Consider the following 27901-nt stretch of genomic DNA (forward strand, 5'->3'; position numbering starts at 1 on the left):
GTACTAATTGATGCCCCTTCCTTCTGCACTGAAGAATAGTATTGATTTCTGGTATAAAACATGGAGTTCCACGTCAGATTTAGGCATAAGTGCAAGACAAATGTATTAAAATAGTTTCAGACCAAGAAAGAATATCTCAGAGATGACGTTAGTAACCTCTAAAACACACAAGATGTTTGTTTTTTAACCAACGCACATACTGCTTGCCTCTGTAGAGGGCACTTGATGGGGTCCCCTTGGATCATAAAATATTATCAGGTAGAAATCAGTCAAACAAGGCTAGGATCTGCCTTGCTGATTCAACTTAGTTAAAATATTTAATTGTCTCTCATTCCTGCCAAGCCAAGCATCAAGAGGCTCAATCTGGGAATAAATCCTAGGCATTGTGCATGCCAGCTGACAGAGCTGCCCCTAGGCCACCTTGTTTCCAAATGAGCCATCATCACATTTGGGAGAGGGGGTACAAGAAAAAATGAATTGTGTTAAATTGTTTAAGCCTATGTGGCTAAATAATGTCTGTTGTGTAAAAATTATGCATGATTGCAAATGATGGCAAAGTGTTTTCTTCATATCAAAGGACCAATGCCAAAAGGAACAGAGCATTTTCACAGAAGTAAATAAAAGTTGATAAAGGCAAGCACCAACTAATATATTGTATGTATATTGATTTGTAAATCCCTCTGAAATTAAAATGAAACTAAGCCTGGTTCTAGCTGTGGGTATTAACACTTGAAAAATTGCCCTTAAGTTCCCTTTTGCTATGTGATATTCCATAAATGTCACAAACACAAATATTTGCAGGATCAGAACAACTATTAGTAGTAACATGATTTTCCTTTTATTTGCTGACTGTAGCGGTCTTGTGGTAAACAAGTTTGCAACATTTTCCGAGAAACTACAATGATCTGATATCTTTATTTCCCTCTCAGAGGATCTCTAGCTTTTTATATTTATGATGAAGAGTTATGAGAGTTTTCTAGCTTAGTGGCAGATATTTCTGCAATTGGAGTCCATTCAGCTGAAAAGAGAAAGGAAGAAAGGAAGAAAGGGAAAGAAAGAAAGAAAAAGAAAGAAAGAAAGAAAGAAAGAAAGAAAGAAAGAAAGAAAGAGAAAGAGAGAGAGAGAGAAGAGAGAGAGAAAGAAAGAGAGAGAGAGAGAAAGAAAGAAAGAAAGAGAAAGAGAGAAAGAAAGAAAGAAAGAAAGAAAGAAAGAAAGAAAGAAAGAAAGAAAGAAAGAAAAAAGAAAGAAAGAAAGAAAGAAAGAAAGAAAGAAACCTTAAAATGACATATTCCCATAAGGAACACAAAGGGGAAACCATATTTTTCTTGATGCATATTCTCCAAGCAAACTAATGCATATGCACTTGATGTGCCTTCCCTTGATAATTTATAGAAATGCAATGATACAAGTGGTTGGCATGGTTAGAGTCTTCTGTTTCTTAGACAGCTGAACTTCTGTTTCATGATCTAGGTATGTAGAGAGAAATCCTAAGTTGTGTTAGAAAGAAATAATCCTTTGAAGAGAAGGAAAAAATAGGTGAGTCATGTCAGTACTGTTTCTCTTGATTCAGCAGAATAATAAACAGCCTCATTGTTGGCAATCTCAAGACTGTATGTGATCACTGAAGATAGTTCTCATCTTTCTGTACTGTTATTTAGAAAAATCAGTTCAGAATATGTTTGGATCAACAGCATCAGCTTTCATGTTAAAATTGTTTTGATGACCGAGGGACAAATAGCCTTGCTCAGAGCAGTTTTCTTAGATGCAGCACAAGAAAGCATTTGTTCTGTTGCTTATGAGTCTTAACCTAGTTTTTGAGATTTTTTGCCAGCCTGTTGTGGTTCAGTATGCTTATACTAACAACAAAGAGGAGCATTCCAGTGCTTAAAAGGTTCTTGTCTCTATTTACTTCATGTTTGTGTATTTTTCTTCCTCAAATGCATTCATGGTAAAGAGGGCATAGGGCCTATTTTGAGCATTTATTTGTCAAGAAGATAAATGCACATCACTGAGTACACACAGAAGTATCATTCTGCAGTCACAACTTTGTCAGCACAAAGACTTGAAAGATGTCTTCTCCAAAGCATGATGATGTAGTTGCTACTATGGAAAGCAAATAAAAAATGAATAATCCTGAGAGACTTGTTTATTGGCTGTTTCACGAACATATTCACATTTAGCATCTCGGATACTCAGGAGCTATTCTAGGAATCACCCATCTGATTTTCTGATTTTCATGTTTGCTTTCTTCCACAGCTCTAGGGCTCTGTCTGTCATTTTATAAGTGAAGGAGAAGAAGAGGCGGGCAAAAACGTGAAGCAAGACACTGAGCTCTGCTGCCTGCCTTCTTGACAAACAGCTCTTCTCACATAGTCCTTCTAAGCCGCTGTGCAATGGCAAAGGGAGGCTCTGTACTCCCTTTGTATCTCCCAGAGTATCCAGGGATACTCCCTTTGTATACTCCCAGAGTACCCAGGGATACTCTGAACTCTGTATCCCTGATTCCGAACTGCGCAGCTTATAATAGTAACAGCAGCACCACATCTCCGGTGAGGGAACTCCTATCTGTGCCACACGAAGGCTCACGGGGAGTTTTAGGGACATGATTGCCGTGCCTAGTACTTGTGTGTAAGGAGCAAGGAGCAGGCAGCTGTGTGGGGAAGGCGGGGAGGACCCCCGCAGTGCTGTCAAGGCCAGTGATGCTGGGGGCGTTGCGTGTGGAAGCATAGCTTCTGCCAGTTCAAGCTCCGAGGGGATGAGTCTCACTTTCCATTTTTCTCCCCTTTAGACTTCAAAACAGCTGAGTGAAAGGGGAGTATGCACAACTCCCATGGCAGGTCCAAATCTTCCTTTCTGCATTGCCTTTGGGGAATGAATATTCTGTTCTATGGGTCTATTTTATAGGCACAGTTTTCTCAAGGAATACGGCTGGAAGTTCCTCATTATTCTCATTTGCATCCTCAGATTATTCCATGGTCCTTCTCAGATATCCAAAACTATGAAAAACTGCAGACATGGGCGGTCCAAGAGCCATGGCCGGCATCACTCGGACAGCAGGCTGTGCTCATTCCTATGGGAAAACCCAGGGAGGTACTTCTTATCACACCCACAGTCCAGGATGACAGGAATGGCTTCTTCCCCCGGCAGGGAACCTTCCCGCTGCCTTCATTCCACCTTCCCCGCAGGAGTCCCCTCTGCGGCGCCTTTCCCCGGAGCCACCCGTGGGCCCGGAGCGCAGCTGCTGCCCCGCGGCACCGGGTGCCAGAGGCAGGTGGCACCACGCCTGCGGGCACCTCACGGTCTCTAACAGCATTGCCAGTCAATGGCATTCCATTAGAAAATATAAATGCAGAAAGAAGACTTCTTGTTTTGCTGTTGGAAGTGTTCCTATTGTAGAAGCAACACAGCTCATTTTTTTCAGGAATGCACTGTTATCAGAGATGTCTTTTCTTTTTATGATTTATTGTATTCATACAGTGTATTCTGATTAGATCCCACCTTCCTGTTACCAGTTCTGGAATATTTTTTATTTATAACCTTTTCGCCTTAATTCAAAGAGCAAAGATCTTTGAGTTGTCAGCAGAAGCAGGAAGGGAAGCATGGTGTTCTGTGCTACTTGGATGAGAGTTGGGGAATCTTTAACATAGAGTTAGTTGCAGGACAGAATTCTGATTCCACTCATGTTAGTGCAGGTTTCAACATTTACTTCACTGGCGTTCTGATGTCATTTTTATATCAGTTTCATTTCATGTGTGACACCTGATTTTGACAGGTGCTTCACGCAGACCTCAATACGAAAGAAATTTGGCCGTTGCAGAGTCAAAATACTTTGGGGGCCAGTGGTAGATGAAACTAGTGACAGAGCTTCCTTCAGTAAATCACAGTTTGCATTTCTTGGGGACCTGAAATCTAATGAAGACCATAATAGCCAGAAGTTGTGAGCATCTCACAGAAGACGCAACCTCATATAACTGGGAGCTAACTTGGGCTTGTCTTCATGGGGGACATACAGGAAGTCTAGAGTTGGTCAGGAGCTGAGAGAATGAACAATTGATTTGATCAGAACTCTTAATAAACAAGGTTCAAATTAGCAGCACAATATCTCCTTTGAGATGGTAGTTGTGTATTACATGGCTCTTCAGAAGTCATAGACTCGGGTTCCAATTCTCCTACTCGGGTGTTACCCAGTGGAGCAGAAGGGGCAGCAGAGCTGCAGCGTGCAGGACTCATTTAAGAGAATTGAACTTGCCTTTTTAGCTTCCCTGGGGGGGAACGCAGTGGTTCAGTCTCTGTGGTACTTGATCTTTTGTACTTGTCTGAGTACTCCTGTGTGCTACATAGTCTTATGTGTGTCTGGGATAGAGTATTCTTTAGGATGGCTCCGTTCATTCAGTTTCCTGCTCAACCAATTCCTGAGGGAACACTTGAGAAGGGAAAGAGGACAGCTACAAATAATTTTCTGGAATTTTTAGTTTACTTTTAAGGAAAATACAGACTGAATACCATTCCCACTAACACACGGTGAAGTTACTGTATTCTAAAAGATAAAGTGAGGGCTTATTTAGTGTTTTCTGTCCTCATTTAGGCAAAATATGCATGTGCAGTAAGATTATTACTACAGAGGTTGTGCTTCTGCTCTTTTGCAGATGTAGTAAGTCATGTTGAGAAATCATTCTTCAGCAAAAAATGAGCTAATTCTTTTTTACTTTTTCAGTACCATTTTTTTGTCAGTTGTGAATGTTGCCATGGCAGCAGGCAGTCTTAAAACATTCTGCTTGCCTGCAGTATTGCAGTTTAGTATGCTGCTTCTTAATGGCACCGGTGCCATCTTGCTGCAAATTTTGGAAGGGCAGGCTTCTTAGCAATTTGAAGACTATTTGGTGGACAGAGGTAGTGGTTGTTTTTCTAGGATTGTTTTTAATAGTAAACTTTTAAGCAGAAAAGTTAGCCCCAGACAGAATTAATTGGATGTTCTGTTCCATGACTTCAAAGATGGAGACTATGTCATTGGCATAAGGAAAATCAGAAAAAAATAATCGTGGGAATCTCTGTAGTGCAGTTCTGTTGTAAAATGCACTTTGTCAGCTTGGCTTCTGGACAGCAGTAGGCTGTAGTCAGGTGAACACCTTCGGACTAAGTATCTTTACTAAGACTGGAGCATCTCTTTAAAACAGTCTGAGAGAACAGTTACATGATATGGGGACTTCAACAATAATTTAATTTCAGAAGTTCTGCATTGTCCTTGATCTGTGCAGGGTAGTTTGCTGTCTCCCTCAGTTGTGCCGGTATAATTGTGGGACCATGGTATAAACTGAATCAATGAAAAGATCCAGGTTAAAAACCAATCCTTTTCCTTTAGTACCACTTCTAACGTGGCTTATGTCAGTGATCAGATTTTCTGTATGGTCATGTGAAGAGTTGCATCAGCACAGTTGGCAGGGTTGCGAATTACTAGCTCTGCAGGGTCTGTTGTGCAAAAATAATTTATGGGGATTTTGTTGGCAAAGTCCTCTTACCATGTAATTACACTGAAAGTAGCAGTCTAGCAAAGCAGGCTTAGCACTCTCTAGTACGTTGAGGTAACACTCTGAAATATTATGGGGAGGAGCGGATTTAAGGGAGTACTACTCATGTATTTGAAGGACATTGGATGTGGCTCTGAAATTTATTCTGCAAGGCCAAGAGCCCCAGCTGCTTCCAGCATTTCAAAGCTGTTGGCATAATCCATTGTGAAGCCAGAGCAACAAGGAAAATCCACATATAGACAGATGCTTGTCTCACAAATATGTTTGTAAACAAGAAGGTTTTAGTCATTTGGGTTGTATACCACCTGAGTGACCTCTGTGCAAGTGTACAGCAACGTTAGGTAACTGGGAAAGGATGCCAGTTTACACAAAAAGACAATACAAGGAATGGTACTGAAAGCAGAGACATGGGTAAACTGGAATATGGAGTGGGATTTAGAGCTTGTTCCCAAAGCCTTTCAAGTTAAGAGTCACATTGTTTTCAGTTAGAAGTTATCCCTACTGCACACCTCTCGTTGTTATACAAATGTGTCCTTCTAGGTCTGGTTATTAAAAAGTGCACTGGAAAAGAATTCCCAAGATCAATTTAATATCGTCAGAGAACATACAGATATTTTCAGGCCTCTCTCCTATAAACTACTTCTGCAAGGCTATGTCCTTCAAATTCTAAGGTCCGGTTGCAGAACTAGGTTTTTTATTATTAATGTGTAGTCTAAAAATATGCTTTAATTTAACCCAATTTGAAATACAGAGACCTTGAATGCTATTATTGGCCAAGTATGCAAATAATTGTGTACATGAATGGCTTATAAATCTCAGTAGTCATTTGCAGGCTTGCATATTGGAGGAAGATGTCCATACATCTACAGCTAAGGATTTTATGACCCGTGGGATTTGTATTTAGGTAATTATACCCTTGGTTAGTGAGCTAACAGACTAGGGGGAGGGATGGTGTTGTGTGTTTTGTTTTGTTTAATTTTTTTCTCCAGATAAAATAAAGTGGAAATATTTCAGAATTTATTTTAGAGAATGGCAAGTCTAATCAGATCAGTCAGGAAAGATACCAGTAGGTTTACTTCTTCAAAAATCATTCAGAAGACATGAATTATTTTAACATTTTGTCTTCCTTTCCCTTGGTTTTGTGACTGTTGCAAAAATTCTGATTATTAATGCATTTTTAACAGAACCTGTCAAAAATATTTTTTTCTCTATTTGTAAAGATGTTATATGTGTGCATCTGAATGATACAGTATGTACATCTTAAATCTTCATGTAGGCCTCCAGCTGGACTTGTTGAATAGCAGACCAGCTGACAACGTAAGAATGTCTCAGCTTGTGTATTCTGCCCAACACAAATGTCATATAAATATTGTATATGGAGATATTTCCAATTCTTTAAAAGACAGTTACTTGGTCCAGGCTTGGGTCCGTTTATTATTACTATTATTTTTCACCTGCATTTTCCTCTTCAGAGCAATGAGGACCTCTGCTTAAGACTATGGGGAACTCTATTTAATTATTATTGGCAGTCTGCAGTCCTTTGTGCTGTCAAGAAACTCATGATGCTAATGGATGATACCGCAAGCACTCAGTAGTGGTTTTATCCTCAGTGGTTAGTGCTTTCTTTAGCTGAATAAATATCTGATGGAGTAGAGAGAATACGCTATGAAACATAACTGTATACAGGAAATTATTGGCAGCCCTATCAGGGAGCCATAGGATTACATCATTCTTTTAAAGGTTAATTTTGCCATCGAGCCTTTATTAATGCATCTAAAGTAAAGAATATCAATGTATAATTTTTTTTATTGACACTTTACAACAGCAGTGTTAGCATTGCCAATGGTTGTGGAAATGCGTCAGTTACTACGAGTAGAGGATAATAGTCTCCAGTCAGTCTGCTATATACCAGCACTTCAGAGGTCCTGAGAAAGTCGTCAATGACAGAAGCAATTCTGTATCACAACAGTACCCGTGGGATTCCCAACCCGTTATGGGCCTCTGATACAGTTATCGTGATGGAGGTTGAGAAGTACTGGCAGACTTAACTGAGTTTTTACTGTATCAAAGATTCTAAAGACATAGACATTTCAAAATGTCCCAAATTACCTAGATATGTATTGAATTCGAACAGTAATTTTTACAAGCCAAGCAGCAACCTCGCTTCATCTGTAGACATTCAAATGAGTTTACAAATCTCCCTCTACTCCTGTCCCAGATTGTGCAAGAACTATAGCACATGCAGCAGAATTTTTCAAAGATGTCTTTCTTTTATTTTTTTCCTAATATTTCTAGTGTAATAGTGAGTGGAAGCACTTGTTTTTTTCACTGGGACAATTACGCTAAGAATAGCTCTGCCGAGATGGAACAAAGTCCTGCCAGGCCTGTGTCCTGCCAGAGGCAGACCAAGCAGATACTGTGGGTGGGCATATCTGATATTTCTTCTTAATGCTCCTCAGCTATTTCAATCTTCTCATGCTGGGTGAGTACATCTCAGTGTATATCTGTCCCAAATTCTTGCCTGGTCTCCCCCTAAACCCTTGCAAATTTCTGGCATCCACAATATACTTTAGCAAGGAGTTCTGCAGGTTTGCTACCCATTTTGTGAAGGCCCACTAAACTGCATTTGTTTTGAACCTTGATTTTGCTCATTTTATTTACTATCCTCTAGTCAGCTGCTTACCATTCCATTGATAGCAATTGATCTATTATCTCTCGATAACTGGCAGCTGCAGAGCAGATCATGTCATCAAATATTCTGCTTCTTAATAAGGTGTTGAAGGCTAAGTAAGGTGATTGGTAGTACTTAGTAGTAAGTGAAAGGTGTTGAGGATAATAGTGAGTAAGGACCTAGTATGATTGGAAGAAAAGGTAATCCTTGCAATAATATGGTGTACTCTGGGGATATGTTGATAGGCTTTCTTTCTTTTGTGTTATTTCAGTATCTGCAGCCACCACACAGCCTTTTCCTTGTCTCATTGGGTAGTACCCTAAAAATAAAAACTAGGTCTGAAAGGAATTTTCTAATTTAAACTATTTTTTTCTTTTTCACATCCTGCCTTGTGCTGTCTACACTTAGATTCTCCTTCAAAACTAAATCCTTCAGTAGGGTCAACTCATGCCACTCTGACCTTATTGCTTTTATTTAATTAAATGCATACTCATAAGTTACTGTTTCTACGTTGACTTGCGTACCGTACCTTCAGTGAGAAAGAGAATTATTGCCCCTTTTACTAAATATTAAATAATAACAGCTACTACAACTAATGGTTGTTATCCCATAAGGGGGAAAAAGGATGTCTTCATGCCTGTACAAGTGGTTTGTATGTCTTACTATTGATTGCCCTCATTTTATTCTTTTAAGGGAGTAGAAAAGAAGCCAGGTCTTTGTATTTATTTATTTTTTCTTAATCCTGGATCACTAGTCTGCTAAAGCTAGCAGTTATCAGACCCTAATTTTTTGGCCCTGATACCACAGAAATGCAGTGCTTACCATACTGTGGATAGTTCTTCCTACTTTAGCCTGTGTTCTGTATTGGAATTTGTGTTTGTGTGGTTTATTTTTTCAGGACTGGTCCTTCAGTGCCAATCCAGTCAAGACTTCCCAACATATTATGGATGACTCTGTGGTTTGCAGTGTCACTTACAAGTTAATTTTAGTGGATTTTTTTTTTCCCACTCTGTTTGGTTAGCAAATTTGAAACATTTGTGAAGCTGTTCTCATCCTTTCCACTCTTGAAATTTTATGAATCAGAGAAAGAAATGCAACTTTTAGACCTATAGAAGTCATGTGTTCAGTAGTTTTTCTGAAACTCTGTAATTATAAGCAACAAGTATAAAAGAGCATACTCTGAAGCCCTTTTTCTAAATGGACAGTATGAGCATTGAGATAATATCAAATCAAGTATCTTATCTGCAGTTACTAGCACCTTATTTCTTAAAGTGGCTTTTAATAGTTTTATTCCATTTATCCTGTTTGTTCTCTATTAAAATACATAATCCAACTTAATTGTTCCACTTCACTTTTTTTTCTTGTCAGGCTCACGATGTGAGGCTATTATTCTAAGAGCTGCTTGGCTTGGATTTTTTGCATCTTACCTTACAAATCTTACAGTGTAGCTGGAAAAGTAGAAATAAAGCATAGTTACCAAAAGCTATAAAGAAAAGCTTTCTGAAAGGCCAAGAGAATGGAGTTGTATGTATTAGAAATCATACTGGAGTGCTCCTGGATTTCATTTTTTTCTTGATCACAAGGTTAGAATTCAACTGGTAGCAGCAGAAGTCCTGTGTTTGTGTTTTAGTGTTGCACAACTCTAAGAATAATTCAGGATATTTCTTCTTTCAGAGTACATTTCTCTGAACTCCCACTCTGGCTTGGCATTGCAATAGAATGTGGGTTAGCTGTCTGGGACATTTTGTATTTCAACACTAATCAAAAGTACGGTGCCCAGAATTTGCCTTTCACTTGCGGTATTCTGATCTGCTGTGCTTTTGGCAATCAAGAAGTATACTGTGAAATTCTTAGAGGCAAATTTTTGGCTATTCAGGTTTGGAAATGCAGTTAAATGTATTTTTACTTTAAATGAATCCCTACATCAAATAAAGTTCAAGCAAATAATTTTAACAGTTACTTTTTGGCTCGTGGTTGGCTGGGACTTGTATGGGCAGGTATCAGACAGCTGCATTTAGTGGCTGTATGCTGAGCTGAGCTTTCTTGAGAGGTCAGCCCAGTGAACCAGAACTTAACATATGCACTGAATTTTTCCCTGGGCCCTGCGCTGTCTTCACATGATGCTCCTACGTGAAAATGTCAGGGAGATGGAAAAGGTTGATGGTCCCAGGCCTGTTTTATGATGAGTGTTTCAGCCCAAAACAGGCACCCATTTTGCAATGGGGTTGTCTCCTCTGAGAAGTCTAGACAGAGGAGAAGGGAATGGTTTTCTCCTTGCACCACCATTTGTAGGATGAGAGAGAAATTTGGCACAGCTGGAGATTGTGAGTCAAAAGGTTCTCTGCTTTGATATCTATCAGTGTGACACCTAGTATCCTAAAGCACAATCAGACTTGTAAAACATGTTCTTAGTAATTCCAGATGCATCCATCCTTGCACTTTAGTGGCTAATTTCAGCCCTTAAGGAAGAACAAGATTTGGGGCTGTGCAGAAGACTGAAGCAAGCACAACTGCTATCTCTCTCCCAAGACTTGGTAATTTCTTAATAGACAACTTTTACAAACTCCGACCCCCAACTCTCTTTGTATTCACTGACCAGCTCATGTGTGTCTGGACAAGGCGATGAATTTTGTTGCTGAAACAGGTTTGCAACAATTAAACATGCAGGAATATGATCATGCTAAGAGCAAAGAAAAAGAGTGAATGTAACTGTTACCTTTTTCTCTGCATGGTGTTACCTGAGTCTTTGCTTTAAGGCACTCCCCATTTCTCAGTGATTTGTTAAAGCTTCAGGGTCAGAAAGTCTGCAGACATACTAAAATGCTCAAATTATTCACATTTAAACAGGAAATATTTGACTATTTATTAGCATTTAAAATGTAAACTCAATTTTAACTAATGGACTTTCTAGTTCACTTCTACAAGCTGTTGCCATCAGACAGAATTACCTGTGTACTGGGTTTGACCCCCTTGGTGAGAGGCACTGATCTTTCATTTAGTCGTGGCTGATGACAGGTACAGTTGAATAGTTTGATTACTTTGCATATTTTTACATGCAGAGTATTTTGAGTGACAAACCACTAGAGGGCACAATGTGATTGCATCTTTTCCAAAGTAGGGTGTGGTAGCCAAACAGAAAAATAAAATGTGAAGTTAAAGGTTTTTTTCATATTTCGAAAGAATCCTAGTGTTTTGCACAAAATAGAGTATATTAGGCTGAGGTTTTAGCACCTCTGGCTTTTTATTTTGCACATTAAATTATTTCTCTTGAATGTTGATATGCTGATGTTAAAAGTCCTCACCAGTTCCTGCCCAGTAAAGATTTTCACAGGGATCTATTATCTCGCTAGGAAAAGACCAGTATAGTAATTAATGTAAGACCAGTATAGTAATTAATGTATGAGCTATTTTTCTTTTGAGACTGAGTAATGGTGCTTTGATGTATGCTCTGTAGGTAACCTTTGATCAATCTAGTTCCGTTTTTGCTTAGTTCTTCCAAAAAAAAAAAAAAAGAGAGAGAAAATGCAACTTTTATCCCAAATTGTTATGATTCAGCAAACCATAAGATAGGGTGAATCCACCCCAACTAAGCAAACTCTTAGAAATGGTGATTTAAAGAGAAAATGCTGCATTGTTTTTCTTCTGAATTCAGTGGGCTTAGCTTCAGTAGGTAAAAGGCAGTAACTATACACTTTGTGTTATTATTGCTTTCTGACTGTACCATTTCTACCATTTGTAGATGAAAATATTGAAATTATGATCTGTTCCACAACTTGTAACTAAGGAATCATCATGACTCTTAAAATTTGTAGATGAATTCAATTGACTCTTATGTTTTAAGATGTGCAAGCAAATATGTAAAAGTTGATTAATATAGAGAGATTAAACCTAGCCTTAATTTCCCAATAGTATAGCTATCCAAATGATGTCTAATGGATTTTGTAGGTAATGCCACTTAGGGCCAGGAAGGGCTCTGAAAATTTTGATGATACTGGGTTTTGTTTGCTTGTTTGCTTTTTGGTTTGGTTTGGTTTGTTTTGCTCAACCTGAGTTTATTCAAGATCTATAAAGAGTTCAGGACCTGGGGCTAGCAGAAGAAATGATTGCTAGTTGGGGAGGAAAAAAAATGCATTTTGATTGCTTTCTATGAATCTTCCTACCTGCTTTTTAGGACTTAGCATAAGTACTTCTAGGAATTCCCATGGGGAGCTTTACAGGAATTTCCTCAATGTTTTCCTAGGATTTTTTTTGGGTGCTTTCTGGGAATGCCCTGGTGCTCTCTAGAAATTTTTCACATGCTTTCTAGGAATTATCCCTGTACTCTTTAGACATTTCTAGGAAATTCTGGAGTTTTATAGGAATTCCCTGGGGTGTTACAGGAACTTGGGTGTTTAAAATAGTTCTAGGAATTCCTGGAACTGCTCTACTGTATGTAGAGCATTCCTGTGGATTCCTGTAGCTTAGTAGACTTCTCCAGGACATTCTAGGAATTTGGTGGGAGATGATGTCTATGGGAGACGTTGTCTATAATTGTGCTAAAAATGCTTATAACCTGCTAGGTGGGTTCTCAGGCTTTCTCAGTATTTCAGGTTGAAAAATCTTTTTAGGAGTTATGAGAGATTTGTAAGAATCTTCCTAGTTTTTCTAGGAGTTCCTGAAACTTTTTAGGAATTTTCACAGACCTTGAAGTTCTGAAGCTTATAACTTTTTCAGGAATATTTGGGTCTTTCTAGGAGATTTCCTGGCATTTCTAGGACTGTGGATCAAGAACTTTTCTGGGAATATCAAGACTGAGACCTTTTTTATGCTTAGTGTATTGAAAGTCTAGGAAAACTCTTGACAACTTGTCTTGGAATTAATTGACCTAGAACTGTTCTAGGTATTTCCCTGGCTTTTGTAGGAATTCCTGAGTGATAACCTTTCTAGGAATTCTAGTCCTAGTCTCTAGGACTGAGACCTTTTCTAAGGTTTACTGGATCTATAAATTTTCTCCCTCCTTATGGGGATTTCTGGATCTGAAACCTGAAATATTTCATGTGGTGTTCTGGGAGTTTCCCTTCCTAGATGTGAAACCATTCAAGGAATTTTCCCAGGCTTTATTAGGAAATCTTGGACCTGGATTATTTCTAAGAGTTTCCTGCAAACATTCCTACAGGAGCTATTGTATTTACTGGTGTCCCAAACGCCCCTGTTTTGCTTCAAGTTTTAAATTTTTTTTTTTAAAAGACAGCTTTGTACTTAAGTGAGTGGAAGTTTCAACTGACTTCAGTGTATGCTAGTACTCTCTGGGCACTAACAGAAATTCTTCAGTTAATGTTATGCGCTCCCATCTGAGGAGGAGCACAGCGGTTAGATGTGATGTGACACAATGAGTTTAGGATCTTGTGAGTCAGTTGGTCCTCTGCCAGTGAGAGAGCTTTATCACAGAGAACATAGGAGCAGATATTTCAGTTAACTAACAGGAATAAGGCTACAGCACTGCTAAGTCTTAAAGCATAATAATAAAGCATGTGTAATACATCTTTGAGGTCAAGTGTCAAGATTAGGAAAGTATCAGCTTGCCAAACTGAGTAGAAAAGTTACTCCTATGGACCACAAGAGCTAATATATCGTTCACATACATGCAAAGGAATGTTATAAAATATTTACTCTTCTTCTGCCAAATACCTGAAGCCCAAACCTTAACTGGACTTGAAAAAAAAATGTTTCTATATTTCCCTTTAGGGTTCTGGAGTCTTAAACTGGTGTGAGTCACATGGTTGTTTTCCTCAATACTGAGTTATCTTTTGTGGTATAAATTAATGTCGAGAATAAGCCCTCTCTTCCCAGAATGTCCTGTTGCAGAAGGGATTATGCTTTTCTGAGGAGAAAAATAGTCAAGAACAGGTAATAGGGAGTGTATGGTATTGGCTAATCAATGGAGTATGTCAGAGCTACCTGAAAAATTCTAATCCTACCAGCTATCTTTTAGCATAATGAACAAAAAGGAACTGATTTTTTTTTTCCATGTTATTCAGATCTCTTACTTAGCAAGGTATAATCTACAAATACATGTTTTGCACCAGGAGGTGCTGGTCCATTATAATCCCAGTAAGAAAGGCACTCAGCTGCTCTAAGGTATCACTGAAAATGGTATTTATTAGAGCTAACACTATAACACTCTACAGAGATGGTAATGCAGATAATATGTCCTTTTATATGCTAGGAAGCCGAGTGGCATCAAGTGCACCATGTGAACCTGCTCATAGAAGACATCTTCCCATTTTGGTTATCTGAGCTATTATAGGATTTTCTTACAAGAAAACAATTCTATTCAACATTTCTAATGTTAAGCAAAGGATGTTTGTGTGAGAACTTCTTGCTGCACTTTAGATAAAGGCAAGGCTGTGGAGGTGGTGTAGTCATTGATACTAAGTGGGAGCTGCCTGCAGGCTCTGTAGTTACAGTCAGCTGGCTAAGTTTATCCTGCAGCCAAGGAATTTGTGCAGCACAGCAAATGCCTGAAGGCCATGCTGTACATGCAGCACAGCCTGGTCCTACTCAGGCTAAGTGTTATGTAGATCTCTATCTCCTTGGTGTACAATGGTCATTCAGCAAGCATCACTACTGTGTGCAGCCCTGCTACAGAACAGCTGAAAATTGGAAAACTCTGCCTCCCAAATGAGATGTGAACTGGGGTTTGATACTATGAAAGGCTCTCATGTACATAACCGTCGCCACCTGAGAAATGTTGGAGCACTTAAATGTCTCGTATACCTAACAGAATGAGACTGTTGGCTTTTAGCTTAATGTTCTTAATATATGTGCTTTGTACCTACTAACAACGAATTATTGGCAGGTGATCATCACTTGAGAAAGCTACCTTTTCCCCTCTTGCACAGAAGAGACCATAGGCTAGCCACCACTTAGGTCACTTTCCCGTCTTTGGAGAAAAAATGATACGCATGGAATACCATGCTGACCAGAATAATGGTATCACGCGTCTCTGGGAGTCAACCAACTCAGCTTGTGCTGTTTTAACAACAGCTGGTCATGTTCAACAAACGTGACATTTACCAAAACCAATGCTAACTCAGTGGAAACTCAGAAACAAATGTTCTGGCATCAAGACGTGTCATGCTGTATAATGGCAAGTCAAGGAACACTTCTCACTACAGAGAGTTAAAGCAAGACTGCAAGATAAAATGCTATTTAAAAAAAAAAAGCCACAGTGGCAGAATTAGACAGTTTAGTAGGTCTTTAGCCTGAACATTCAGTAACAAAATTAGAATGTTATAGTTTCTCCCTTTCCTTCCTTCTTTTCACGTCAATTTATATAAAATGTATAAGAAAACTAGCCAAAAAGTAAGCTTTGCTATATAGCATCACTCAAACTAAGCAGCCGAGGAACCATTTGTTATTTTGTGACTCCTGGAATAGAATTGTATTATTGAAAGTGATAGCAGAGAGAACAGTCTATAGGAGTCCGTTAAAGCTTCATAATGCTGTGAGTTCAATTGAAGACTTTGGTTCATAGAGTTGTGTTGAACAGACTCACCTTGCTTCCCATGAGTCATTCTTCTTGATAGATTCTGATAACAAAATTATGTATTAGAAACCTTATACAAGGAGAAACAATCACTGAGGCACTGTGGGAATGAGAGGGGAAATTCAACTGCCTCTAAGGTGTACAACTAAAAACTACCAAAGGCCTCTTTTATGATCATTACACAGGTATTAGTAGCCAGCAAGCAGCATTTGAGAAGTGTGAATAGCAAAGCTGGCACGACAAGTTAGAGGAGAAAGCCACTCTTCTGTGCTTCCTGTTGAAATGTTGTACTGAATGGGTGTTATGTCAAAGGAATGACTACAACCAGAAAAAAGAGGGATTTTGAGGTAAGAAATAAATAATACTGGTTTTATCATGCTTGTAAATGATGTTACTCAAACTGGCTGGCTTTCATATAAACTGTAGTTCATTTGGTCAAATTACCAACACATTTCTCTTCATGCCTGCTTGGGAGACAGCTCCAATTATCCTAAAATAGCATCCTTATTGGCAGAAAAACAAACCTTCAGGCAAGACATGCAAAACTGATCCATTTCGCTTAGCTCAGGCATCTTGTTTATTTAAAAAAATATTTTTCAGAATAACGTGTTGCTGAAGCAGTTGTTTCAAACAGGTGGTTCTTCTTACTGAATTCTGCAACTTATTTGGTTAGGTTAAGATCTAAAAGATTTATTACTTTCCTATCATCTAGTTTCTTTTTGTTGTTGTTGTAATTGGGGAAAATCTAGTAGCAAACTGGAAACTAAGATTCCAGAACTCTCATTTATTGCTTTGTATGAGCTGTTTGGACATGTCCTGAAGTAAACAAGTTAAGCTAAAAGGCCAAGCAAAGACTCTACAAGATGTGTTACACAAAGATAACTACCCACGTGTTGTACAGGGGAGGGAAACACTACAATTGCATAGTCCTTTTCTACCCTTCTTGATGTGGGATTCTTAACTGAACACTAATGGTACACAGGGAAAAACAGTTTAAATACAAAACTGATATGAAACTTGATTTCCCTTTTAATACTAGTATGTGATGTGGTTGCTGTAGTGAAATGTGACGGACTTTGACTAGACCTCTTCCAGTCCTCTCTGGAGTAAACTTTAAAATATGGAGGCTTGAACGGATCTGGGGGGTGGGGGAAATCCAAACAAACAAGTAGCTGAAACTTCAGTATTGAGGTTTGTTTTTTTTTCTGGTATGGTAGCCAGGGCCTAGATTCTGCAGCAGCAGGTTTGGCCTTGTGAGGCAAAATATACTGAAGTTCACAACCTGAGGCAACTGATCCAGACCTTGGGCCTAAACAGTCTGTAGTATTTAGCTGTATTGTAAGTTTTGTATAGACAGTTACTCACTTGGTCATTTTTAAGACTTGATGATGAAGCACTTTCATTTAAACCTACTTTTCACAAAGATAAATTGTTTACTTTTATATCCATCACCCTCATTTTCCGTATTTCCAATTGCTGGACAGAGAAGAGAACAAGGGTCTCTTGGAAAAGAGATCAAATACCTCAAGTAGAAATTTTTTTATCTATGTTATTTCCTTTTTATAAGAACCCTACTTAAAAATCTTTTTTGGCAGGAAGAAAATAATAGAGATGGGAAGCATCTGATAGCAAATGAACTGAAGGCCTACAAAATATTTTTTATCTATAACAAATGTTAAGTAAGGCAGATGCTACGTTAACTACAGATCTGTACTGCTAGTCTGTCCTATAGAGTATCTCTGCCCTTTCAATTTGTAGGTCTACATGCAAAATAATTTTTTAAAATTATTTAGGAATTTTAATTAGAGATAATCAGGCATATTATACAAATAGTTATTTCTGATTGCAATAATATTTGTATTACAAGAATTCTCAGTTGTTTTTATATCAATTATATTGACTAAAATTAAAATGATGGAAGCTTATAGCATCTTGACGATGTTTTAGTATACATAAAGTAAGACACATCTGTTGATGAAGCTGTAACAACTCCTCTAAATAATGCCATAGCAAAATGGTCTCCAGTCTGATGATGATTCTTGAAATCATAGAATCACAGAATGGCTCAGGTTGAAAAGGACGTTGAAGACTATCCAGTTCCAAGCCCCTGCCAAGGCAGCAATGCCACCCACTAGGTCAGGTCGCGCAGGGCCTCATCCACCCTGGTCTTGAACACCTCCAGGGATGGGGCACCCACAGCTTCTCTGGGCAACTTGTTCCAGTGCCTCCCCACCCTCTGAGTTAAGAATTTTCTCCTAACGTCTATTCTAAATCTTCCCTCCTTTATTTTAAAACTATTCCCCCTTGTCTAATCATTGTCTGCCCATGTAAAAAGCTGCTCTTCAAATGTCCTGAGTTTATAAAATTTCTTAAAAGCAAATTGAAAATAACCCATGTTAGTTACATTATTTTCTGGGAAAGCTGTTAAAAATAGCTTATCAGGTAATGCTGATGAACTGTGGAAAATGCATTTCAAACTGTAATATTGGCACAAAATAGTGAAGAATTGCTCAATTAGCTGAAGGGCACAGGGCTTCGTCACTGACCTCTGGCAAGCCTCTTTGATTAGGGGCATGTAAACAAGTTACTTTGGGGCAAACAGCTGTGCAAACTTGACATATCTCAGCTTCTTGGTAGTATTGCCAAATAGCCATCCTTACCCCAGGCTCAGATTTCATGCTACACCTGACCACTGATTATTTGGCAAAAGGGGCATGCATAGCATGTCTTAACCTGTTGGGCCTTTTCAGCTCTCTCCATCTCTTTCCCACATTTTTGAGGGAGAAAAGGGCTGTGCTCCTGAGAAGACCAACAGAAGAGCCTGTCTGGTGTTCTGCGCTCATCCTATTTGGTTATTTTTCCCAAAGGAGAGCAGCCAAAAAGCAAAATATCAGGCAGTGTAAACTTCTAAGACAACGCTAAAAGCATAAATCTTCCTTGATTAGCTGGCTTGTTTTTAAAGAAATGTAAATTTTTTTTCACTGGTGTAGACTGATGTAGCTTACCCAGGAATGTCAGAAGCAAGCCTGGTTCCTAGAAGCTTCTTTTCTCTCCCAACTTTTTTTCACCCATATCCTCAGTATGAAGTAGATTTAGTGATATCCTTCAGGAGTACTATGGACAGACTGTGGCTCTGTCATCTGCGCTCATTCTGTTGTGGCAGCAAGAAAGCAATTTCAGCTGTGGAGGCAAAAATGAATGTTGCAACCTCAAACCTGAGGGAATATCTAATTATCCCTGGAGGGTGGGCATGCTTGGGTAGTGTCAGTAACCGGTGCTGCTGAAAGAAAATGGATTTTTTAAAAAGGCTTATTTCTCATACACGGTATAATCTGACCACAGTATAATCTGACCTCAGCAACAAAAGTTACCTGGGTTCTGCAGAACTTCTGAGGCCTGTTTTCTGGCAGCATACTGCTGCATTAGGCAGGAGCTACTGATCCTATACTGTCAGACATCACTGCCAAGCAGATTAGACATGTATTGTCAAGAGCGAGGAGCTGGCAAGCCTATGGCAGAAGAACAAGTCTGCAGGGAGGGGTTTTGCTTGAACCTGCCATAGTCAGGCAGGCTCAATAGCTTCTAATTCTCAGGAAAGAGCAAAGGAGAACAAACAGTTCCTTAATAATGCGGTCTTGAGGCAGTGATTCCACACCAAGCTGGAAAGCTGTTTCACACTATAAAGAATTGGGGATGGCTTTGTGAAAACTTAAATGTGAATGCCATCATTTCATCTAAGTGCATCACCAAATGCTGAAAATTCTGAAGTTTTAAATCTGAGGCAGGGTTGGGATTATATGTCACAGAAATTCTACGTGAGGGTCACTCTGGTTTTTAGCTCTATCATGAGTGTGATCAGCTTTATTTCTTCCTGTAATCATCTCTTTGGCTTGGTACAAGTGACACCTGGATCCAGCAATTAAATATTTATACTGGGCTGCTTTATGCCATACTGGTACACGTGTATCGGAAAGAAAAGGCGGAAATAGTCTCCTGTAAAATCAACTTGAGAATATGTTGAAAAAGAACTCTGGACAGAGCTAGGGAATAGCATATGGCCAGCGTGCTAACTGCAAAACTGCATTTCTCTGGCTTTGCTGACAGAAGAGTCTGCACAGAATAGAGCTCTCTCTGGGATGGCTGGTGCATGCCGTTGAGCATTCTTACTTACAGCTAAGCTTCAGGGGGAGTTTATGTGAGGGCCAAGTAAGTTGCATACAAAGGCTGGAAAAGAATTTGAAGTATGGTAATTTTTTAATGTTTTGACTTCATTAAGGTTGATGTTTTTACTCTCATCTTTTGATTATGTGTGTGATTAAACACCTAAATGCTTGCTGTCTTTTTGTTTTTATTCCTTTATAAGAGTATTTTATGTTTGGGTTTGGTTTCTATTTGGACAGAATGAAATTTAATAACAACATACTTAAATCTTAGCCAAGTTACTTATATATTAAAAAATAGGGAGGAGGTTCTTTTTGTTTATGTATCCAGTTCATTTAAGAAACCTTATTTTCAGATTATAAATTTTTAGCACTTTCTTGCAATCAAAAAGCTTGAGTATGGTAAAGTAGACTGTTCAGGAACCAAACTACATAAGCAAAAGCACAACTTGGCAGAATCGTGTTTCCCAGTTATTCCTCAAAGGTATATACCCCTGTAGAGCTGTGAAAGTGTGATACTCTGTCAAATTTAAAAAAGACAGTGAACAGTGTAGCTCATTCGTTTTCGTGCAGCCTTATATTTTTTCTTGCCTGTATTTTCAAGTCTTTATTGTTATTATGGCTTTAAGAGTAAAGGCAGCAGAAGTCATACCTAAATTAGGTTGTCTTATCTGGAGCAACTCAAAATAAAAACTACTGGGTTATCTTATGTAAGCAACTCATGGCAGCTGATCCCCACTGACAGTTTAGAATTATTCAAACTGTTCTTGATTATTCAGGTTTCTTCTTAATGAAAATAGAGGTCATTCTGTTTAACTGGACTTTCTCATAAGTGAAATGAAAGTCTATTTAAATATTTGTACGAGTACGGTTCTAGCTTTTAAGGGATTATCTACAGAATATATTTAAAGACATTTTTAATTGGTATCTAATATCAAGATTGGACAAGATTTGCATTTAAATTTGGCATCTCTGAAGAAAGGTCTCACACAAGGAACTGTTTTGGAGTTGTTATTGTGTTTGTTTTTTGAGGGTAGATTGAAAAGGCTGTCGTTCACATGGTTCGTGCATAGCAAGATTGCTTGCTTTCTCTAAGCATAATCCAAGGTAGATGTTGTATTATATACAAGGCTCCCTGATCTCATGAAAGTGACAGTACTTGAGATCATGATGATCAAGTGGCACTAGAAAACAGGATGAAAATAAGGAAAAACTGAGATACCTCTTCAGATACCTAGGTTAAACTGTATCTTCTGATTTTTTTTTTCAGATTGGTAGTCTTAAAAGAATAAATTTATTATACTCGTATTTTTTTCTTTCATATTTTTTCATAATTAACTTGAAAAAACCTTTATGTATGGCGTGTTGTTGTCTAAACTGTATACTGTTTTGAATTTTGTGTTGAGAGTCTGTAAAATGAAATTTAGAATTGGAATGTTCATTCGACAGCAGTGAAAACTGACTTTCCTTCAACTACGTTGAACAAGTTGTCCATATTCTATTTAGCAGCCACTTGACTAGAGAAGAATTATGAAATCCAGTGAGAGCTCCTTCAGAGGTTTGCTGTTTGAAGGCTTCTATATGAAGATGACCTAATGACACTGTGTAACTTATTTTAGAAGAACTGCCTGAGGCCTTGGTTTATTCTGGTTAAGAGGCAATTTTTATCAAGTGGCAAGCAGAAGCAAAGTAGAAAAAACACATGCTAAATCTCAGTATGTCAAAATAAATGTGTGTGAAGGTAGGTTTCTGAGACTGTCTTTAGGAAACTAAATAAATGATCTGGTTTTCAAATATTCTGAACACTGTAGACATTATACAGAACTGTAATCCTTTTAAAATAGCTTCTGTGAATCATTTTTGAGACACAGTCTTAGATTGATATAGGTTGGAAGGGACTCTGGAGGTCATCTGGTCCAAAACCCTACTCAGATCTGGGCCAGTCTAGATGTTAGACTCAACTTCAGATTCTAGCTCAGGTTGATCACAGCATTGTCCAGTCACATAGTCTTATCAAAATAGATTTGGTTTTGACATATCTTGACACTTTTTGTGAGCTTCCTGAGTGCTTTTATTGTAGACAGCTGCATATAGACATTGCTGAGATCAAAAAAGGACTTAATATAATGCTGTTGAAATTGGATATTGTGTAGGGGCGTGTTGGTTTATGGAATGTTTTGAGCTGTTCATTATAGGCTGACCTCTAAAAGTCCATTTCTTCAGAATATCATGCAAGTGTTATTAACTGTTTTGCAAATGAGAAGAGCTTCTTACAGAGACTTAGTATACAGATATTCAATTTTGCACTGATCTTTTTATTATAACTTTGGTTTTCCTGCTCTTTGCTGGGTCAATGATTCTAATGTGTCCAGCATCTTAAGCTAATGATATCTATGGAATTTCATATTTTTGTGTGTCATTCTGCTTTGCAGTCAAGAGATTTGTATTGGAAAGACTCTCAACCTGACTGCAAAGGAACAGATCCTGAAACAAAATGGAACTTCTTATTTCTTTCCTTTGCTTTGTTAGGGGGTGGGGAGGAGTAGAACACTTTGTACACTGTCAGAAAATTAAATTGCAGCCTGTGCTCTTCATAGGCATCAGAAGTAATTACTAATGTTGAAAGATGCACGCTAATTTAAGTGTTTGAAAATGTCGCAAATATAACTGAGATATAAACCAGCAAGGGATGTGTGATTATTGTTTCAGTCAACATAGCCATGGCATTTCTGATTCTTATTTGACAAACTCCTTAGATGACTTTCCAAGGAAGGCTTCTGCTCATCACTTCTTAATTTGACTTTTACCATAAAACAAAACTGGCATTTTAGATTGTGTTTTGTAAATTGCTAATGGCAAAATCATGGACTTGGTTACCACCCTTTATCTGAACTGGAAATATTTTTAGAAAGTACTGTTTGTCAACATTTCTCCTCCTCTTGGTACCCATGAAGAAATGGTTTCATTCTGTCCTCTGATACATGTAGAGTTTTTCCTTCCATGTATTTTTCCCTTGAGCCATGTATTCTGGCTTGGTCCATAAGATTTCCCTACTCAACTGGTGGTCTGTTTGCTCACAGTTCTCATCTTTCTGTATCTCTTCATTGTAAAAAAGAATTCTCACCATGTAAAATTTTCTATTTGAAGTGGGATGGCAACATTCCTTATTAATGTCTGTTCTCTCTGTCCCAACATGGCTTGCCTCTGGCTGAAGTTCTTAAATGTCTCCAAGGATATTACTAATCCACTTTGGAAGAGAATGGATATTGTATTTTACAGAGGTCTTAAGTCTTTTAAACTAATTTTGTTCCAAAATGTGTCTTCCACTCCAATTTCCTGTATTTTTCATGAAAGGAAAAAGTTTTGGTTTTCACTGTCATAAGGAAAAACTCTAAATAAAAATCCATATCAAGATTAACAGTGAAGTTCTTACTTCTTGAATGAAACAAGATTCTGGGGTGGAGGGTAATACTGGAATTTTTTAGTATGATTACTAGTAGGATTATTTTTTTCCATTTGGAAGAGAGAGATGAGAAGTTATAACACTTTGTCTAGTACTTCAAAGTTAGCAAAATTACAGCAAGTACTGAAGAATTAATCCATCTGTTTTTTTAGCCTTGGTCTGGTTACCTAACCCTATTTTCCATTCTGCCCTTTCAATCTTGGAATATTAAACTTGCCTTATTTTGGGGCAAATGATGCCCAAATTCTTCTCATTTAGATTTTAGATGCACATATGTATCAGTGCACTGACAAGTGCAGAAACTGTATGGAGAGGAGAAGTGTTCAGACTGTTTGTGCTTTCTTATTTCCAGCCACTGAACAGGCAGGTCAGGGGAAGACAGACTATTAGATGCACAAGTTCTTGGTTTTCCTTCCCCACTATGGTATAACTATGTAGGGATTCCCATAATTTGGTATGAACTTTGGGTGACTCGTTTCCATTGTCTCCCTTACAAGAATGAGAATGAAGTAGTGCTGAAAATAGAGCACCGAAATCTTGAGTGTGCTGGAGTCAATACCTAAAGTTCATCTTCATTTCAGTGTGATAAGGATTTCATAGCATCTTATGGGAACATCTTGACTGTTATATACTGGTATATGTTCCATAATGTTCTTTGCACCTGAGCCTGGATCTATTGGCTGGTCTTCATTAAAGTAATCTAGGAAACTTAGGCAGCTGACCTTAAAAGTTAGTCTCAAATGGATGTACTGCTTATGTATTTAAAAAAAAAAAAAAAAAAAAACTTTTTAGTATGTATTTAAGCATTTTAACTATTACATACTAACAATAATAATACATATACTAACTTTTTGAAATAAGTTATGATACAGGTATGATTAACAGAGAAATGTCACTTCTTAAATATTCACTTGTTTATGTTCCATTTTAAATTGTAAGAGATAATCCTCTCATGAACTCATACAAAGATAAATATGCAGTGTATAATATTCTATTCATGCTCTGGACTGGAAGTCAGGATATTTGCATCCTATTCTGGTCTGTGAAATTTTAAAGCTTCCCATCAATATTGCTGCACCTCAGTATGATACACATCCTTAGGAAACCAAGCATCAGTGTTTCTACTGGTCATACTTACCATCTGTATAGCATACTGCTTTGCTGTGTATGTCCATGTCTTGCTTCAATTTTTGAGGAGGAGGTTAATGTCCATCTATTTAGGAAAAAAAAGCATGAGAATGTATTTTGTCATTTTACTAGAGATTCCAAGCAAGTTATAGCCAATTTTTTTCAGATGTTAATTGAGGTGATGTATTCATTTGATCTCAAAAGCTCTGTCATAAGTAACCAAGTCTTAACCTCCATCCAGTCCTTCCAACTGAATCAAGAACTTTGAGTAGGAAATAAAGGTCTCTACACCAGATACATGCTAGCTGTATAGATACCTGAAGTTTCTGTTAGCAAATTGTGGCCCAAGAATGTAGAAAATGTGGCAAAGAACTGAAGCTATTTGTTTCTGTAGTTTAGTGATAGTGTAGAAAATCTAAAATCTTCAGTTTAGTTCTTTTTATTAAAAAATAAGATATAAAGAATGGGAGAAATAATGCTGCTACTCTCTTTAATGTATTTTGTATTCTAAAGCACAGAAGGCAGTTTGTTTCATAATGATGGAAAATTGTATCATGCAGGTGTTATCAAATGCAATAATTAAACCTCAGCAAAATAGTTCAAACATGCTGTTACTGGAGTGACTAGTTAGTGTTGTGGGTGATGGGGAAGAGATTCTGATTAGGAAGCCCCGTAGGCAACGGGGGATAAAAGAACAATGTCAGCAGCATCTTAACTAGCTTTTTTTTTAAAAAGTCTTTGTGCCCCACATGCTGCTTCTTGTACTTCAATAACGAGTCATCAGCTGATAGTTCTTTTGACAACCAAGTGTGCTTAAAGGTGATTAAAAATGTGAAAAGTGGCCAACATGCTTCAGCCATAACTTGCGAGGTTTCTTCCTCATGTTTTAGGAGACTGTTAATTCACTACTAGCTAGATCGTGTGAGTTAGAGGAAGAATATGGACCCCTTGTGCAAGAATGCTGATTTTATAGCTTGTTACATATCCCCCTCTTGTAGGAAGTATCCAAAAACAGACTAGCGACTAACTCAAAAAATAAAAACCCGAAGAGGAAAAAGTCCAGGTTTACCAGAATACATCGTGTCTTAAAACCACTGGAAACACAAATCTGTATGACAAGAGCATGCATGAAGGTTTGGCCAAGCATTGTGGACTTTTGATACAAGAAACAGCCAAATTTAGCATTTGAATACCTGAAGATTCAATTTGATAATGGATGCTAGGGACTCACTTCAAGAACTTCTCAACCATCAGTCATACATACCGAATCCTACTCTTTAAATACTTTATTTTATTTTTATTGTTCAGTTTTCCAGAATGACCTTTTACATGAAGGTTCCACTTATTATTAATTTGTATGGAATGGGAAAATAAACAAACACATACCTCCAACTCAAAATTAAGTGGCTGCTGGGTGGAGGATGATAAACTGTAGAACGATTGCTACTAAATTGGCAGGGGAATGTGCATGTCATGGCAGGTACTTGTACCTCCTTTTGTGACATGAGTTAGGAGAGCAGAAGATGAGAGGGTCCTTAAGAAGGGCTGCAATTTAGAAATTTAGAGAGCAAGGTGGCTGGGAGTGTTAGAGAATTTCTGTTCCAGGTGTAAGGTGTCTCTAAAATGCCAGCGGAGATTCACTGATGCGGGAAGGTAGCAGATGTCTGGCTCTCTAAATGTGCAAAATTAGAAGCCAGGTTCAAGGTGACCACTGGGAAATTCCTAATCCTCTGAAGAATCCATTTTCTTTTGTGAGAAGCAGCCGCCATCTTCTTAAGGTTTGCAGTGTAAGAATGCATCAGTGGTGTTTGCCCAGAAAATGACTGGGCCAATTGGATTCTCACTGGAAATCTAGTTCAGTGAGCTGATATGAAACTGCAAAAGTATTTCTGCGGAAAAATTGGAAACAAAGATTCTTCTGATACAGCAAAAAATGTGATTATGATATTCTGAATATGCAACTTGGAAATTTGCAAATCAAATATGTGAGTATTTAATTGAAGAATAGTGGTTGGGTGAAACAAGAAAGTTAAGCAAAAATGTACCTATTTCAACACGCATCCTCTAACCGTCAGTCATGAGTCTGTCAAACTTGTATTATCTTGCAAGGTACTAGAGATCTTCAGTATTTGCGGCCAGAATACTGTAAATATTCCATAATTCTTTTCCAAAAGGCTGGAATGGAAGAGCAAGTAGCCTGTCTGAAGTGAAAGCTCATGGGACTTGCTGGTTCCCTGCCATGCATTTCAAGGACTGATAAGTTTGATAGCCCTGGCACCTTAAGGTTGAAGTGGGGATGTTTGGATTTTTATACTCCCTGATAACACTTGGCCTGACTTTAGGAGGACTTTGTGGAATGTCCTTATCTTTTCTGGAGCAGTTGAGGCTACTCCCAGAATTAGGACAAGCACAAGTAGATGTTCGAATTTGGGCAATTGGCTATTTAATTTTTTCCAAAATAAAACTGAAATATTTGGATTTTTCTGAAACTATATTTTTCACACTGGCTTTTTTAATTGAAGGAGGGGGGAGCAGGAGCGACGTCCTATTCTGTCTCAGATTGTGAAGGAAATCGGACTCAGCAGCACAATGGAAATTACAAATTTATCCAGCATTCCTGGCTACTAAGATGTAATTGTGCATCTAAAGCTAACGGGATCTCCTTAAGGCACCAAATGACCAATACTGTCTTCAAGACATTTTTATTTCCAAGACAAAATATTGATATTCTGTAATAATGTAAGTACAAAAATATTGCTTAATATACCCTAGTAGAACTTGTTTGTGTTATGGTAGTCATCTAGTATGCTATTTGTTGTGATTACTAACCTTTAACAAGAACAGTGTGTGCTGTTACCTATTTTATTAGTTATTTTCCAGCTGCTGCTTTTCATTTAAAATCTCTCTTCAATCATCTGCAACATCGCTGCTTTTTATAAAGTAACAAAACACTATGCACTATTTTTTTGATTAAATTTAGTTGTGTTACATGTATAGCTGACAGGCTAATATCTCATCCTATGATATTAAATAAACATCTTTTCCTCCCATCATTTTCTCATAAATCCTATACTTGTTTCGTATATCCAGAGGAGTCCTTTTGAACTTTACATTTGTTGTTTTAAAATATAAGTGCATGTTTTACTGGGGACAATGATATCCTGGTAAGTCATTTTGGCTTAATTGATTTCACACAAGAGTCATGGGATCTAAATATGCAAACAGACAAGTTTCTGGCTTCAAGTCCCATAGAACTAAAATACAGGAGCGCAAACTTTTAGATTGTGGAATTGAGCAACTGTTTTCCCATTTATGTTGTTATATACAACTGAATTATAGACCGTTGTCTCAGTGACCTTTGGAATTATCACCGAACCAAATTCTTTTGGTTTGTGAATTGCTATGCAAATGTAATTATGTATGTGT

General features: G+C 38.0%; 1 long non-coding RNA gene across 1 annotated transcript in view; it reads left to right on the forward strand.

Moving 5' to 3' along the window:
* The window catches only part of LOC136786477 (uncharacterized), a 29523-nt gene extending 2311 nt beyond the window's left edge, over positions 1-27212 (forward strand). The window contains exons 2-3 of the long non-coding RNA XR_010825238.1: positions 15910-16071; positions 26998-27212. This is a non-coding gene — a long non-coding RNA (uncharacterized lncRNA). The remainder of the gene's footprint in view (positions 1-15909; positions 16072-26997) is intronic.
* Positions 27213-27901: the final 689 nt, after the last annotated feature.

Source organism: Anser cygnoides, chromosome 16 (assembly GCF_040182565.1).
Source record: "Anser cygnoides isolate HZ-2024a breed goose chromosome 16, Taihu_goose_T2T_genome, whole genome shotgun sequence".
Classification (NCBI taxonomy): domain Eukaryota; kingdom Metazoa; phylum Chordata; class Aves; order Anseriformes; family Anatidae; genus Anser; species Anser cygnoides.